This window comes from Anser cygnoides, chromosome 1 (genome assembly GCF_040182565.1).
Source record: "Anser cygnoides isolate HZ-2024a breed goose chromosome 1, Taihu_goose_T2T_genome, whole genome shotgun sequence".
Lineage (NCBI taxonomy): Eukaryota > Metazoa > Chordata > Aves > Anseriformes > Anatidae > Anser > Anser cygnoides.
In genome coordinates, this window is record NC_089873.1 from 77,027,562 (window position 1) to 77,044,840 (window position 17,279).

The 17,279-nt window shown below is 38.5% G+C and overlaps 1 protein-coding gene across 4 annotated transcripts in view; it reads right to left on the reverse strand.

Moving 5' to 3' along the window:
* The window catches only part of RASSF8 (Ras association domain family member 8), an 83,585-nt gene that overhangs the window by 35,267 nt on the left and 31,039 nt on the right, over window positions 1-17,279 (reverse strand). For 3 of the 4 annotated variants that reach the window (XM_067000502.1, XM_067000494.1, XM_067000498.1), the window contains one exon: window positions 5,957-6,055. The gene's annotated coding sequence lies outside the window, so the exon portion shown is untranslated. Of the gene's footprint in view, window positions 1-5,956; window positions 6,056-11,915; window positions 12,185-17,279 lie in introns of those variants that run through there. The other variant, XM_067000504.1, reaches the window with a different exon arrangement.

Here is a 17,279-nt window from a genome sequence, read left to right on the forward strand (position 1 = left end):
TTTATTGACTCTTTTCACCACTTATATCAAAAGCTGCATGAATAAAATTAAGCATGTATCATCCTAGCATGCTCCAGAATAAGATAGCTATCTTTTTACTAATAACAGCAAACTACTGGCATTATTACTGAATTAGTATAACAGTTTTGGAGTTTGCACTCTGCAAGTAAGGTTCTTGGATATCACAATAGAACACATTCATGTATAAATACAACTCTCCCGTGCCCCAGGGTTTTGCAACAGGAACACTAAAAATGAGGGTGAAGGGTAGTCCTATGCTAAAATGCTATTATACACAGTCTTTTAAACCATGTCATTTTTGAACAGTAACAGGAAAAAAAAAGATGTTTGTATTCTCTCTTTACACCTCCCTTGGTAGACAATTTGAAAAGGCTGGAGATAAATGTATCTTAAAATTCACTTACTTTCTCTTAGAATATTTACTTGGATTTAGCTCTTTGTCTACCATTAGAGTCATCAGTCACTGTCGGCTTGGCACAGAGTTAATTTGCTAGTACAATTTCCACTGGAAAAGCCCCAGTCTTAACAGGTGTTTCTACAGTTACTGGTACTGATGTGCAGAGCAGCAACCTTCACACAAATAAATAATGGAGCGCAACCAGCAGCCTGGGCACCAGCACTGGGGATTCTCCATGCATCAGGAGCTGTTTCCTTCCTCTGCCCATGCCGAACCAATTTGTATTTCTGTGCGTGGAAAGAGCACTGAAAAGATGAATCTGTTCAAGCCATTCTTTGGATTTCCTCATTCCCTTAGACATTACTTCCCAATGTTTACCAAATAATCTATGAAGACAAATGTGGTTTACAAGATCATATTTTCCACTCATGAAAACAAAGACAAGGCCCCAAGCCTAAGGAGGCTTGAACACATGCTTAGCTTTGTACATACTAATGGTTTCATAAGAAAATTAATCAAACACATAGTGCCTCTTGAGAGCAAGTATCTGACAAGAAACATCTTCAAAAATATAACCTTTCTCCAAATTGGAGAAGAACTAAATCAAAATTATAATCCTCCCAAACTATGTTCTGATTTCAGATCAAGTAATTATGCTAAAACTACATAGTTTTCCTTAATGAACTACTGAAAGTGCACAAGTACATATATCACTCCTTTGCCAACACCCTGGTTTAAGACATCTTTATCGAGGAAAACAAGGATGAGGATCTCCCATGCCCCAAGAAATAGTGCTAATCGTCAGGCTACAAGATAGAGGAAAACAGTTCCAGACACCCTCTCACTTCATGCACACAACTAAGGGTTTGACTGCTGTGGAGACTTGAACCCCAGGGATCTCTCAAAGAAACAGTCAAAGAAGCAAGCTGTCTCAGTGTACCAAATTGAGGAGATTCAGGTTAGAAAATCCTGTAGGCTGGCTGTGGCAGAAATGTCGATTCAAATGCCTTCTGGTAAGGGAGAGGCTTGAACCTTATTTAGAAGTGTGCTGATTTATTAGAGTATAATGCAATGACTTCTGGCAGTCTAACCCTTCCCTTCACCTTCCTTACTAATAATCCAAATTGATGGGAAAGCCTGTGGATCAAACAAAAAGTTGAAAAGTTAGGTTTTGTTCACAAAAGCAGTAGAGGAAAAAAAACCACACTAACTCTTTTTTCCTCATTTCAGAAAGAACTTTGCTGTTGAACTGGAAAAGACCACTCTGACAATAATTCCTCCCCAGCACCAAGCCCTATACAACCACGGAATATTTGCTTTTAGAAGAAATCTGGAATCTTAACTTTTTTTTGAAAGCACACGGGCTTTTAGTCTGTGTGTGTTAGTTATAGAATTCAAAGAGATGCTTTGTCCAAAGTATAATAATCCTGTTACAAATGACAGATGTCAGACTTGATCAGCTCTGTGACAAGAGGTATGGTTCTACAGCTTCCTGAAGAAGCTTTAAGACATCAATTAGAAATCTTTTCAGACTTTTGAAAGGTTATATAAATAGAATTTAAAATTAAAAGCACAAAGCTAGACTTACAAGTGGAGTGAAAAAGGCATCCATGTTTCTCTCCCTATCAAGTGATGAATTATCTGTTTAACTTGAAGATAATAGTGAGATTTATGCAGATTTGACTAATGGGATGGACTCCATTCGACTGCTATTTTTTCTTCTTCATGATATCAATTTACTAAACCCTTTACACACCTAAATTCAAAGGTAAACTTGGTTTCCTTAAAGCATAGAATTCTTAAACTTTCTGAAGCTATCTTCTGTAGAAAGCAATATGCAGAATTGCTGATCTTTAATGGAAAAGAAGAAAGAAGATTATATCAGACTGACATACCTCCAAAAGTAACATTTCCTTCTTGCCAGAGAAATGACAAATGTGCATTGCAATTAGTGCAAAAATTAATACTATGTTTGCATTTGCCAGATGGGAAAACTACATTTTCAGTAATTGCTGTGCAAACATCAAGTGGAAAAGCTGTTGTTAGCTCAAAGTTGTAAAGAGTAGTATGCACATATTTTTTCCTCTCAAATGTTTAGTGACCACTTATCATAAAAAGCTGATCACAAGGCCCCTCTATGTCTTCCTACTACAAAGGAAACAGCATTGCAGAAGATCCTAGTGACCAATATATCAATGAAAATCAAATGATGATCTCAAAAATGTTAGCCAGGCTAACTTAATAAAATTTGAAGTCAGAATCCACAAGAAATGCATGATCCCATTTCTTTTCACTGTTCTACAGAAAAAGCCTAGCCAGCAAGCACAGCAGTGAGAGGATGCAAACCCAGCCAAAGCTCACTTAATTCATGAATGGAAAGATGAAATAGTTTGCCTGCACCACCAAGGGCTTGGATTCAGCATCCCATGTCCCAGATAGTAAAGAAGGAATCAAACATCTCTGAAGTGTAAAAGTTAGGCTTTCCTGTCTCTACACGTATGTGGCATTTGCACACACCACCCTCCCCATCATTTATTATCAATACTTCTGCCCTTGTTTCCAGACATACTCTCTCCGCTTACATTCTATTTCCAGTCTGCCCAAGGTTGGCAAGAAAATAATGAGTCCCAGTTCTGAAAATATTGAGAAAAAATATATTTAAATATAAGATCAGTGCATTTCCTCAGAAAGAGTCATAACATTCAACTTGAAATGCATTCAAGAAGCTTGAAGTACAGGTGTTACGAATGTTTTGGTCTGTTCTCTCACGTGCCTGGTGACAGGACAAGGGGGAATGGGCTAAAGTTGTGCCAGGGGAGGTATAGGTTGGATATTTGGAAGAACTTCTTTACCGAAAGGGTTGTTAGGCATTGGAATGGGCTGCCCAGGGAAGTGGTTGAGTCACCATCCCTGGAGGTCTTTAAAAGATGTTTAGATGTAGAGCTTAGTGATATGGTTTAGTGGAGGACTTGTTAGTGTTAGGTCAGAGGTTGGACTAGGTGATCTTGGAGGTCTCTTCCAACCTAGATGATTCTCTGACTCTGTAAATCTGGACACAAGATCTGAGTTTTACATTACAACAAATTTACATAGGACAAGAAGGGGAAAGAAAAAAATATCACCCTTTAACAAGAAAGCAAGAAGTTACACATAATATAAATGTGAAAAAGTAAGGAAAATGAAGGAAATAGATGCACACACCACAGTATCTTCAACTTCAGCTGTGCTATCTCACTAGTATGAACAAGCACAAGGTCATTAAAAAGCTGCAAAACAGATAGCAAGGGAACAAGAGGTACATTGTGTGGTATTCAGCTCTGGAGTGGCAGGGGAATAGAGACAGCAGAGATGAAAATCATTTCTTGTAATCCAAAGAATGCAGCAAAATTCAAGGATCCCAGTGATAACATTGTGAAAGCAATCTCATTTTTTTCCCTGTACTGACTCCATCCAAAAGCATGAGAGACAGCATGAGAGGTGTCTGCACAATATGTTGAAATGCACAAGAGAAGCGATGAAAATGAGATGTGACATTTCCTTTGAGATTATTTCTCACCTTAACAAGAACTGCCTGGAACATTAGAGAAGAAGCTCTCTCTGAACCAGAGCTCCTTTTAGACAGCACCTGGGAACTTGTCCCACCTATTCATTTCTTTCAGTAGATACTAGTAGCACAGATGGGAGCAGAGGAGGAAAAATTACCAGATATCAATGAAAGAGGTATTTTCTGATTCATGACTCAGGGCACTCAGATGAAAACAAAATTCCACCCTGATTACATGGCAGGAAGATGGATCTGGAGGGGACCACACCCAGGATTTTTGAGTCCAGCCAGCAGACGTATCTCTTAGCTCAGGAGAGTCAGACATCTGCTTCATGTGCTTCTGCACAATGCAAGCCACAAAACACTCAGCAGTTACTCACAGCTGGAGGATACAAGTGAAGTTTGAACTCTCATTCAAACACTAATGTTTTTATTGCTTATTAAGCACAAGAAAGAGCCTTCTTACATGATGTACATGAAGAAAAAGTGAGAACGGTAATGTCCCTTTGGAGGAACATCGAGCAAGGACTCTGCAGCCCTGACTGACGCTATTGTGGCAACAACAGACCTTGACCCAGCAAGCTAGAATACAACTACTGTATTGGAAATTAAAAGTTTCTAACCAGTAAAAATAAGGGGAACAAGAAGTCATGGTAAATGCCTAGAGAAGAACAAAAGGCTGCAAGAATGCTTTACAGTTCTCCTCCATTGGCTTCCAGCTGGTCCCAGCTCCAGGACTTTCAAGTGTGACTTGTATTTATTAGCCTCAACTGGATTTATCTTCTGTTATTCAGCCTCCATGGCTTTGTGGCAAGGAATTACACAGAGCTACCTGCTTTGTGTTTGTTCTTAGCTAGGTTCTTATTAGCTGCTTTGTAGGATGACCACTGGTTCTTGTGCTGCAAGAGTGAATAAAGTAAGTCCCATTTGCCTTAGTCTCATTCACAACTTGTAGGCTTCCTTCCTATTCCCCTGCATTAAGCTGTCTTTCTTTTGGACTGAAAAATCCTAGCTTACTAAAATTGCTCACGTCTTTCATCATTTTTGCCATTCTCCTCTAAACATTATCCAATTCTTCTATGTTCTGAAGTGAGGGAACCAGACTGCAGACTATCCAAATTGTGTGAAATACAGAATTTTATAAGGGTATAATGTTACTTTTTGATTTTTTAATGTTACATATTAATGTAACTCTTAATGTTACATTTGATTTTTTTTTTACACTGAAAAAAGTGTGGTTTTTTTTAAAAGTACAAAAATCTATTTGACTCCATGGTTTCAGCAGAGAAGTGTTTTAATAAACCACATACTAGCAACTGTCCCTTTGTATGAAGTCACAAAAATACTATACTAGTGATCCTTATAAAGAAAAAAATGATTTATTCAAAATAAGTGAAGGTACATAATTAAGCCTCCCCTCGTGAAGATGGGCAAGCACCATCTTGATGAATATTTTGCAGGTACATACCTCCTGTTCTGGTCAATAAAATCATTTAAAAGAGCATAGCTTGCACAGCTCATTTCAAAGTGACAAATAAAGGAGTGACACTAGCCATTTGGCATCTAGCCACAGACTTGCCCCACTGAAAGGAATTTATTCAATAATACAACAAATGCAGAGATATATTTAACTCTGTTCCGTTCACAGACTGCAGAACACATTACAAGAATGCATTTTCCCTGCTTGCTTCACCAACTTAATTACACCACAGAACAGAGGACTAGAAACTAAAAGCAGTATGAAAAATAATACCAATGCATTCTGAAAGGCATGCTCCAGAACACAACCTTTTTGAGAAAGCAAACATTTCACAGAACAGGAGCTGAGAGCTTGCTCAGATTTCTAACCTTAGGAAGAAAGTGGGAAGTGATGTCTGTATACACATGCACTTAGGAAATTCTTTAAACTCTAGGGTTCTTGGTATGCTTTATGTACAAGCACTTTCAAGAGGGAGGAGTAAAACTCGTGTCTGAAATTTGTCACAACTTTTTACCTGCAGATGAAGATAGATGGGAATGTCTGATTATGCAGCGGGCTTAGTGCAGTCGGCTACTCCAGGCATAAGTGCCAAATCTACTGACGAGGCCAGTTGCTGGGGGAAAAGAAAAAAGAAACATTGTCATAAATTAGAAAAACTATCTTGAGAGTGAAATCATATTTCCCCCCCTTTTCCCTCCTCTTCCCTTTAATGCTTTGGAAAACCAGCACTCACCTAGCACCTGTAGACATACAAGAAATAGGTGTGAAACATATATAGGAACATAATAGCCACCTACATGCAAGCAGAATTTCATTTTTCAAATAGTTTAAAAGAAATGCAGAATACTGCACTTAATTTGCTATATCTTATACCAGGTGACATCTTCCTGCTATAAATAACTAAATGTGGTAAACAGCATTTCATGAGCTTTCCAGAACATTATGAAATACTAAGCACTGCACTAGGTAGTCACGAGCATCTGCCACTGCTAAATTGTAAATTTAGGAGATTGTGAAATAATCTTCTTTTCTAATTTGCTTTTTAAGGGAAATAATTCTCAAATTGGAGGTCTTCCAGATGCTAAAACCTCCAAGTGCTCTAGATCTGCATACCCTGACTCCCTTGTAGTAGTAAATCACAGCCAATGCATACATAAAGAGTCAAACTAGGCAAAGGGTAACAAATCCCAAACAGCTGACTAAGACTAATATTAATCAGCTTGGAAGGGATGCTTACTACAATGATGCTTAATAGCATCATTGTGGCAGACCTACAAACATTGCCTAATACTATGTCATAGCAAGGAGAACATGTGAGAAGTGTTTATTTTTAAACCTTTGTCAAAGGCTTTCTGAATAATACTTCAACTGAATGTATCTGTTATGCTGAACACCAAATGAGAGCTTCACTTTGACAGCAGTGTAAAAGAACAGCTCTAAAGCAGTAAAACTTTCCTCTAGTCTTCTAGTCTCTCCTCTTCTGCTGGCATCACTGAATTTTGTCAAGGCAAACTGTTTTCTCCCTAATACCTGCCAGGGCTATACGTTAAGATTCAATAAGCAGCAACTCCAGCGTAAGCACGTTTTCTGGCCACTTATGACAAGAAAAATCTCAAAGATCTAGAAAGGAAGGACTGGCATGTTGTAAAATGCTAGACCACAATCGTTATGCACTGAAGCCTTATGAGAGTAGCTACTTTTAACATTATGGCCAAAAATTTCAGAATAGGATGTTCAGGATCTCCAGAGACTTAAGCCACGTATACAGTTATTTTCGCCACCACAGCCTGAACACTTATCTTTCAGTCACAAAGCAATACTCATTAAATTCTGAATGGTCACATATGTTTTTGTCAAGTGATGTTTTGGCTTTCCAGGCTGTGGATTCACTAACAATTATTAATGGTTCATATAGGTTTTTTTTACTTCTTACTCAGCAGCTGTACTTTCACACACGGAAGAGCATGTTAAACATCCTTAACATAGTTGCTAGCAGTTACATTATGGAATATTACTTTGGATTCTCTATTCAGATTTATTCACCAAGTAGTCAAAACGAGAGTCAAACAGTCACAGGTAATACTGGACATTCATCTCACCCATAACATCAGGTTAAATCATTACCGTTTGAGCCTCAGTTACTTATCAAACTCCACACACACGTTGGATTAGGAAAATAAACCCAGCTGTAAGACACAGACTGCTACTCAGCAAATCCAGAGACATACGCTTGAATTTTGCTGGTGGAAGAGTAGAAAGGATAGAAAGGAGTGGGAAGGAAAGAAATAGCAACGCATCCCAAAAAGAGACCTCAGCTTCAAGATGATAAAGTTATCTTCATCAATCTCAAACTGATCAACTGCCAAGATACCAGAAGAACAAATTTTGTTCCTTGCAAAGTACTCCAGCACACTTAACATAAAAGGAAAAGGACAGTGAATTTTTACCCTGAGAGTCGAGTTGCAGTGATACAGATCCAGCAGCAGGGTCCAATACTTCCACTCAGGATGTACTATCTTTAGCTCCACTGAAGCACTAAAGCTCTTCTTAGACCACTTTACAAACCGAGTGGGAAGGAGTAAGAATAAGAGCCACATTCTGTCCTTAGAGACCCCTATTAAATCAGATTCTCAACATCAGCCACTTCCTCTTTGTTTTCCTCAAGCCATATGGCTTCCTGACAAAATCTGTACAAACAATAAATCCATTAATCAAGCTACTGTTGGAGGAAAAGACTTTCTTCCCTTCATCAATCCAGACATTTTAGGAGAGACGTTTTATGTATTTTGGTTAGAAAAAAAGGGGGTCTATTGAAGTTCCAAGAAAAGTACTAGAGTTTTCTTTGTTTTCACACTGCAGCCTTGTAGATTGGAGCCTTAACTCCAGTTCTTACTTGTAGGAGATCCTGATTCATTAAAAATGCAGAAAAACACAGAAAGAGAGAGATGTCAGTCACACCAACATGAAAAGGGTCCAGCCTCATTGATTCTAATAGCAGGGATCCAATATAAATTGCTGCCAGGGCTCCCTAGCATACTGGGTCAGGAATCAATTTATTTAAAGTCAACATAAACAGGTATGATGAGAGGCATTAAAAGTCTTTTTTATTCCTACAAGGTACTAAGGAGATGCATGCATGCAAATACCAGTAGACCAACAAGCAGTTGACAGGAGTATCTTTTGATAAGAGATGCCACAGTTTAGGACTTCACAAGAGGCCAGATTTCTTAGCAATGTGAACCATGATGACCAATTTCAACAGGCTGTTGGGTGTCTCTAAGTTGGTAAAATCACGTGGGTGACCACGTTATTCTCAGATCAGGAGGAAATAGACACTGCATATGCAAGGAACTCAGTGGTAGGAAGGAAGCATAAAAAGAGTAAGATTTCTAGCTCTTGTAGGAGGGGAGAAGAGAGATTTAAAAAAAACTAAGGAGGCTCTTTGCTTCACCATACTGAAGCAAGTTCAGACTTGAGACTCTGCTCAGGTTTGAGGATGAGGAGTATGCCAGCCTCAAGCTGCTGCAGGGTGAAATTCTGTTCATAAATACATACATACACTGTTGGGCGGGTACGTAAGGTAAAAATATGGTAAAACATTCCCTTTCTACCTCTCAATCAATAAGCTCAAAGAAGATAAGAGGCTGAGAATTCAAAAGCACAGAAAAGATGATAGAGGAAACAAAGACCTAATTTTCTTTGCTTGCAATGGTTTTTAAACAGACCATTTTTTGTATTCTCAGATGTCACTGAGACACACATGGAGTCTGTTACCCCTGTCTACCCAAAGCAACTATTTGCATCACACCTTGCAGCCTACCCAGCAGAGGGAAAGAGGTTTTGTAGTGATGATGGAAGAAGTGAGAACAAAACAACAATTAATTCATCAACTGAATATATGACTGCATTACCAAAAAAGTGGCACATGCAAACTGAAGAAAGGTTGACATGTTGGTCGCCTCTTCAGAGAACATGAAATTGTAGAATGCCTGTTCTGAGGATCTGTTTCCCACTGAAGTTTTTCCAAAACTTCCTGGACTAAACTTTTATTACACAGCAGTCTGCAGTGTGGAAAGAGGATTGCTAAGAAAAATAAATTACTTTCAAATTCAGGTGATCTCTTTCAGTCACACATTTCTAAAGCAACCATGAAACATCCACTCATGTGAAAGGAAAATAGAATTGGCAGATAACAATCCTTTCTGACCTTAAAACTTTTTTCTTTTACTCCCAACACGTGTTCTATAGTTTCAGTCATTGTTCAGTAAACTATGTCCCAATTCATGTGAACCCAAGTAATCCCATTGAAAGGAAGTTCAGGAGAAACAAGAAGCAGTTTATGACAGTGAAAGAAACCTTATGGAGAAATGACATTAAAAAAGGAGCCAAGCTGGCTTTTCAAAAGTCTTTTTTGTTTAAATACAGGAAAGCAGCACCCTTGACTACAACAGGAAATCTTTAAAACGAACGTCTTTTCTGTCTTTGTTGAAACTGAGTAGCAATTAGCCCTAGAGGAAAAATATATGGAAATAGGAATCTCAAACCTGAGTCGTTACTGGCAAGCAGACATCTGTAGTTTTAACAAGGTCAGAACATTCTGGTCAGTTCTAAGGGTGATTGGAGAATCATGATATTAATTTATGTTTCTATCAAGGTAATGACAATTCTGAAAGACCACTGACATTGCATGGAACCTACAACTATAAATTATTAGCCTGAAGGTCACAATCTAAGAAGATACACCACCATATAGAAGTATAGCTGGATTGTTAAATGCCTTGAAGTAGTGGTGAAAGGTACATTTATTTTCCAGAGAGCACTGAGGAAGACAGGGTGCTGCAAGCTAGGGAAGCCTTGCACCACATCTGCGTCATATGGTCTCAATTATCTTCTCAGCACTGTTAATCAAAACTTATCCTTCAGCAGCTATATAATGACCTATGTAAAAACTAAACCTGGGATTGCTGTTTGGCTCCTAGCAAGAAAAAAAACTACCCTGCCACAATCAGATAGCACAGCAGCATCTTCCCTTGAAGTCTCACTAAAAGCACGTGGTATGAAGGTCTACAGATGCAAGATTATGTCTTCATAACAAATGTCAAAACGGAATAAATGAAAGGCTGAAAAGAAAGTTTAGGGGTATACCAGTAGAGGAAAAGGTAATTCTGCCTCCTGCTAGCTCGCTATTCTATCATGTCTTACTGTATCAATAAATAGCATACGCTTCTGAAGTAACAACACCTATATGAACCTATTTTGGCTACTGCTCTTTCCTATTGGAAGAAGGCAGATCCAAACTAGAAGCAAGGCACATTACATGAATATAAGCAACATCAACCTATTGAAGTCTTTACTGCACTTAGACCGTGAAAGGTTGCAGGTCACAGCAGAAGTCACACAACTTTATTCCTGCCTCTGCCCCAGAGGGGCCTAATGCCTCAGACTGAACTGACAGAGGACTCAACCAGCCCTTGACTCCACATCATTCAGTCCCATGCCTGCTTGTGTCTAACTTGCCTACGGCACTCATCTCACAAATCCTGCTCACATTACCGCTAGCCTGTGGTCACATCCGAGTGAGCAGCCCATCTGGGATTCCCAAGTAGCTGTGGTTGTTGTTGCAATAAATAAATCAGTAAATCCTGTGTTAACAGGAGCAACATTATTAACTTCCCTTTCTACATTAGTCAAAAAAGAAATCACCTTTGTTACTACTAGTTTGCTCAGGAAAAGAAAAAATGGATGATAACCTCTTTATATCCAATTGTAAATTACTCCCTCTTCACAAATTTTGCATCCTAGTTCTTTATGCTCTACTGAAATGCTGAAAAGTGTTATGAAAGTGTGCTGGTCTATAAACCAAAGAGTGAAATAAAAATAAGCAGATAGCTTTTTAAATCAATTTTTACCACGACCTTAAGAGTTCTGCTTGTCAGTTTTCTCCTTGTATGTGAAGGGCATTTGCTTTCCATACTTCTCCAGAAGCAACAAGCTTGAATTCGTTTAATACAAATTTAAACTTTCAGAGAACCAGTTGTTGAGAAAAGGGTAAAAAAATCCACCTCATGTGATTTATTTTTTGTTTTTTAAAAAAATACTTCCAAGAGAACTCACAATACATAAACTAGGATGACATTGTCATATAAAAGAGAGCACGTATAGGTGGGGGACACTCTTCTCTTGCTCCCAACTAGTAGCATTGTACTTGAAAACACCCAGCATTAAAGCTCACTGAAACAATTAACCAAAGATTAAAAGGGCATGCTGATATAACAGAGAGCCACCAAAACACATACACAGCCTCTGCATGTACTACTTCATGACTCCCTGATCTCCTCATGCATTCTGTGCAACTCAGTTTGGAAGAATACCAGAGCAACAGCAGAAATTAGTAATTCTTTTACTTGCCATGATGAGATTCTTTTTTTTTTCTTAAGACAGCATGTATTGCAATTGTATCACATTACACTTACTGATAGGAGACATGCTTTTGATTATTTCCTGCTGGAGTTTCAGAAGTGTGAAGGTTGCTGCAGACTGCTGATCAGACACCTCTGCTAGAAAACACTGCCCAACTACACCACTCAAGGTAGACACATCCAGCCTCACTTGACCAGGCAACTGTCCAACACAACCAGTAGAGAAGGTGTTAAGTCACAGAGGAAAACTTACTTTGTTGTTGAAAGTTATTTTGCCTAGTCTTGCAGCTCATGATCAGGCAAAGTCTGCTCTGCAGATTTAGAATACAAGAAGTTCCAACTCCTTGTGTGCCTGTCTTTCCTTTTGAAACAAAACTGTACGAGTTAACCCTTGACTATTAATACTTTAAACAGCATCACAAAAACTTGCCATGCCTATGTATGACTAAATATTTTGCACCGATTCTCAGAAAAGCATATATAAGAAAGCTTACTTACAAAAAAAAAATAGGCTAAGGCAATACAACTGTGATATTTAACAGAAATTGGGATTGGGTCTGTTTTCACATGCACTGAGTTGTTTAAATTGCAGGTTACTATAAAGTGTGTCAAGTAAGATCATTTGCTATTGATCCTAACAGTTAGAACGAGTGGAAGACATTTTAGAAGAACAGTACAAGTAAAAACATGCATGTCAGTAAGATACCACCACATGGATGTTAGGAAGAGGTTGTTCACCAAGAGGGTGGTCGGGCACTGGAACAGGCTCACAGGGCACTGGTCATGGCCCTGACCCTGCTGGAGTTCTGAAAGCGTTGTCCAAATGCTTCTTGACAGAGGGTCTGGTTTTGGGTGGTCTGGTATGGAGCTTGGAGTTGTACTCCATGATCCTTGTGGGTCCCTCACAACTTGGGATAGTCTGTTCTTAACCATGCAAATCTCTGAAAAACTGGACAAGTCATACAAGTGTATCAGTATTTAGGAGAAGTAAAAATGGTAGCAAAGTGTAGCACTTGCTTTAATTTCTTTCCTTAAAGGTAAATCTGGTTGACAGTAACTGGACAAAAAATGGAATGGGATTCCATTTGACTTGTGTAAGCGTAGCAAAGGACATACGTACATGTAACAGTAGCGAAAGAATAAAAACAGATTTCTCTTCCTTTGCCACTGAGCATACATCCCAGCCAGGATTAACAACTGAACAGTGGCAAAGCAGTAGTTTAACATACAGCCTGTGATCACATATATAAAGGCAGAATCCAACATTTCCTTGAGTTCTCTCAAACAGCAGATATTATAATTCTTGAGGAAATTATTCTTCACTTTCCAGGTACAGACAGACAGCAATTTCTATTTGCACATCATAGCAATTTGTAATCAATTCTGGAGAGCCTGTTTTCTGGAGAGGCTATTTTATTAAAAAAGACTGCTGTCATCTTTGCAAACTAAGGATGTTCTTCTCTCCTTTCATAGGTTGCTTACACAGCATCATTTTGCATGATGATTTGACCTGTTTTTATAAGATCATTGAAGTAAGATCATCCCAGAATCCACATCAGGAACAGAAAAAGAATGAAGAGACCACATTTAGTTACCACAAGTTGTTTGTAAATTTAAATTGTTTTGGTTTAGAATTAACCAAAAACAATCAAAGAAATCCAGTTTCACATTAGTTCTGTCTTAGCAGGAGCATTACATGTCACTCTGCGCTTCCAACTAACCTTTTTGATACAAAAAAGGTTGTCATCCAAAACAGTGATTCCCCAGAGGGCTTAAGGGTTAACTTAACTTCCAAATGTAGTTATAACCCACTCTTAACAACTCTCAGATTCCATCCTTCCTATAATTGCACAGGAAAAAGCAAAGCACAGAAGTAAAGCTACTGCTAAGTTGCAGCAAAACTGGCAGCAGATACAGAAACCTTTCTCCTTTCCTAAAGGCCTGCAGAGGTTTATTTTGTGATTTCCATCGGGCATACGGTGCACTGCAGTCTTCGCATTTGATTCAAATGTACATAGTTCCATTAGCACTCTGTGCAGAAGCCAGCTCTGCACTCAAAAATTGTAACATTCTCCTACCTCTTCCATTTCTTCCTGTCCCACATGGCTGCCCTCAATTTACAGTGAGTTGGATCAGGAATCAAATCCAGACTTTGGCTTTTCAAAACCTAACTAATAATCCAGCAAAACACATACGCCAGTGAAACAACAGTGCAAGCTATTTCATACAGCTCACCCCTGCTAAGCTGATAAAGGGCCAGTGAATACCTCCGTGCACACCTACAAAGAAAGGACTACACTCAGACCAAAAAAAATCCAGTCTTGTAAGACATCAGATCTTGCTATCTCTAGGTTCTGTCTTTTGCAGATAAGGTGAAGTTATATTACTGAAGGGGCAAAGGGGCTTTGTATGTTTTCACCAATACGTTAGAGGTCGTTATTTCAAAAGTAGTTAAAAAAACTCATTAATTTAGGTTTTATGCTGATGTACAAAAGGAAGTAGAAGACAACATACCACTTTCTTGTATATGTTGCAACACAAAGTAACTCAATTTCAGTACAAGAACAATGCAAGTTTGCTAAGCAGCAGTCTTTTTGGGTAACTTGTGCCTTCAAATAGTTGGCTTTATAAAATGAACTTCAAACGTCTCTCACTGAAAGCACACAATGGATAATACAGGGTGAACGTACTGAAGTATATAACTGTTACTCATTTCACCATTGTAAAAAGTCACAGATGGCACCTGCAGAGCATGCATGAGCATGCTCTGCATGTTCAGAACATGGGGCCTGAAATCTTGCAGATTTGTAGCTTCATTCACAAGCATTTGTCCTTGTTGAAAAGGAGCGCACTCCATCAGACCTTTAACCAACATCTGTTCACCTGCCTCTCCAAGTATTTGAGAAAATCTTAGTGGAATTATAATGTTTATTTATTTGATAAGTAACAAACTGTATATAATAGCAGTAGCTGTTAAAATCAGATCTGTTTTTGTTTGGAGCCTTAATTGCTTACTTTATTATGTAGTTAATGAAAGCTATGTTTTACCTTTTTCTTGCCTTGCAATTAGAGATGAGTCAATGGAGGAAATACAAAGCTGACTTTTGCTGGTTTTGCTGTACTCCTCAGCAAGATGTTTAATCAATGCTCTTGAAGCAATCCTTCCAGTGGAATGGATTACATGGGTGTTTGGACCTTGCATAGGTGCAAGTGTAAAACGGATGTGGGAGATATAGAAAAATTTATTTCTCTATCACAAGCCATTACCTCTATCTCTAACAGCAGTAAGCAAAGCAATAGCATCTGTCACAGTAAAGAGATTACCTTACTACAAGGTTTTACAAGTTATTAGACTCCCACAACTCCCAGCTTCAGAAGTAATAACCATCTCCCATTAGGCGCTGACTGGTAGTGAATTATCATCCAGCAGAACCAGGGCCAACTAAGCACCAGCTACCAAGAAATGCCCAATCAAGAGGCCATTTACAAAAGTGAAGTCTTTGAAATTTGTTTATTTGCTAGTATAAAAGTTTTTTTGCTTTAACTACTACAAAATTTAACGTGTCAATGGCAACACAATTCTACGTTTAAAAGGACGTTAGCAATGACAAAGAAAGCAGAATTTTGTAGTCCAAGACAGCATTAGGTTTACAGGTAAGTTAAAAAAAAAAAAAAAAGCTCATCTGGGATTTAGTTTCTAGTTGGCAACAACAGAATGACCATGTCTTTAAATCACCTATGATAATGATTACATCTTAAGATGCTCAGGAGAAAAAACAGGTCTAGATGAAAGATCCTACCACAAAGGCGGAGACATCCAATGAACTCAGGACTCAAGAGAAAACGTCAGGCTGCTCACCTCAAAGGTAAAAACACAAATCTGTAGACATTCTGCTTACAGCGGGAGAGAAAGAACCCAACCTGGAAGATACTTTTATGAAGCTAAACAAACTCTAAATTTACTTAGATGGTATTCATTTAAGCAGAAGCTTAACTTTGATTACAAGTCACTACATTTTTCCTGATAAGTATAACATCACTATGAAAAATAAAACCAAACCCAGCAGGTTGATTTAAAAGTCATAGCACCAACCCTTACCATAACATGAACTGCAGAACCTTCACTCTTACAGGAGGGAAGAAACAGTGACCTAGTCAACCCCTTTACATCTCAAGCCACTATGGTTGTTATACACAAATAAATCCACATGTAATGAAAATGATAAAAGCAAGTTTTCTCAAACACTATCCCTACTATTCAGTATTTTAAATCTCTGAAAAAGTTAAAATGGATGATCGATACACTTAGGTAAATGCAAGGTGTGAGATGGGAGACAGAGAAGCTATCTTTATGGTGACTGATCAAGCTTATCAGAGCAAGTAAATTAAGAAAGTAAGCACAAAAAGGTACATTACAATAAAGACGACAATGGGTTGATCACAACATAGCTTGCACAGCAAAGTGAAAAATAATCATTAAGCTTAGACTAGCTAGCCTCTCCAAGAACTGGAACAGTGGAAAGAGAAACAGTCTTTTTCATAACTCCAAGGCCTTGTGTATATGAGAACTTCAAGTTAAGAAACATATGTTTATTTTTTCCTGACTGACTTATGAAGTCCTCACATTAATTCCAGAATCAGGTCAAAGAAGAAATCATCACCTAGATTCAAACGCTTTTCCTTACAGTTGAACCACAGTTTATTTTTACTTTTGTAGAGGACAATCATTACTTAAAATGACGTGCTCAACATAAGCTTTCAATTTCCCTTGGAAATTCTTCAAGGTTCAAAAGCAGGATTCAGATTGTGTTGCAATTAGCAGAACAAGCTGAAAAAGCATCAAGATAGGAAAGCAAGCAGCAATGAATCCTACAATGTCTTATGGTGCCTTCACACTTCTTTGGTAACTTCTCTCTTGAATTTGAAGTACTGGCTAGCAAATCCCCCAAATTCCCTTTAGAAAAAAATTCCAGTGTACCGTAACATGTGGGAGGTGTACACACACACACACACACACTCAGCTGTTAGTTGATCTTCTGGAGTTCAAAGCCAAAGAGCTGCAAATACTTCTAAGTCAAGCACGCGGTAAAGATGCACCACTATGTTAATGCACTAACGTGAATATCAACACAAAGTTTTAATCCTTCACTGCAACAGTGCACTTCACGGAATACATGAGGCTTCAGTAGGTGCTGTCCATCTCCCGGGGGAAGCATGAAGACCCTTAGGGGAAGTGAAAAAAAATCAGCTCCAAACACGCCCCTGTGCATCCCCCAGAATCTATCGCCATGTGAAGAGCCTCACTAGCTTCGGAGTACTGCTCAGTCACTGCAGACTAGAAGCTAAGTGGCCAAAGATGCTGTCCAAATCTGGTTAATAAATTCTTCTCCCCTCCTCTCCAAACCAAAAAAGTTAATT